Genomic DNA, 1,323 nt, shown 5'->3' on the forward strand with positions numbered 1-1,323 from the left:
ATGAGGAACGGAAAATAAGGGAAGGGAAAGGTACGGAAATATCAGAAAGAAATTGTAGGAAAGGAAGGGAATGGATAGGAGGGAAGGGGAGGGAATGAAACGAAATGGGTAGGGAGTGATTGGGGTCGGCAGCGAAGAGAGAAAAATGTGGAACGGAATTTAAAAGACGGGAAAGGTAGGGAAAGGTGAGAAAGAAGGAAACGGGAAGGAAAATAAAGGTAAAGGAAGTAAAAATTAGACCAGACAAGGAAAGAAAGAGGAAGGGAAAGAGATTAATGGAAAGGGAAGAGAAAAGGAGAAAAGAAGTGGCTAAAGATAAGGAAAGGGAAAGGAATGAGAGAGGAGGAGGAAGCGTAACAGAAAGAGGTAGATCAGGAGGTCAAGCAAAGTGGAGTGAAAACTGCGAGGGAAAAAAAAAATAAGAGGGGGAAACGAATAAATAAAAGAAAACACAAACGATGGAACAGGACTTGAAGGAAACAAACACTGTGGCGCCTGTCAGTACATGTGATGGCAAAGACACACTATAACGGCAGTGCACTAAACAGTTTGCTCACCTGATACAAACAGTGAGCTCGGTCCGTAACCCTCATGTCCCTTGAGCGGGATAAAGCCGAGATTATGCCGTTTGGCGCCAACACCATTCGTGGCACTCATGAAGAGCTATTATGATAATCACTGTTTATATAATACTTACGAACCATTCACAGAGCTATTGTTATCATTGATATTTATTTATTTATTATTATTATTATTATTATTATTATTATTATTATTATTATTATTATTATTATTATTATTATTATTATTATTATTATTATTATTATTATTATTATTATTACTGGGGAGATGGTGGCTGAGTGGGTAGCGTGCCGTCACCGCGTCTGGGAGGACGCGGCTGCGAGTCCTGTCCGCCGCCACAGCTGCATGGGATTTTTCAGTCACCGTCGAGTGGCCTAAGGTCACCCATGCTGTCCTGAAGATCACCTATCAACTCAGACTCTAGACTCTCTCTATAAAGAGAGGCTCAAAGATAAGCTCCTGGGGGCATCATGAGCCAAGCAAGATGGCGCCTCTATAAACACTTGCCTGCGCCAAAACGGGGTGGGGTCGACCATCAGACCCACCAAGAAAGCCTACCGTCGCCATAGGCCGAAACGTAAAAAGAATATATTATTATTATTACTATTTTTATTATTATTATTATTGAAGACATTAGGAATTAGGAAGAGATTAGGAATACCCTAGGTTACGAAGGCTGTAGCCCCGACACATCTATGGGACATAAAACTGAAGATAAAAATAATAAAAAATAAAGAATAA

Source organism: Eriocheir sinensis, chromosome 35, assembly GCF_024679095.1.
Source record: "Eriocheir sinensis breed Jianghai 21 chromosome 35, ASM2467909v1, whole genome shotgun sequence".
Taxonomy (NCBI): Eukaryota; Metazoa; Arthropoda; class Malacostraca; order Decapoda; family Varunidae; genus Eriocheir; species Eriocheir sinensis.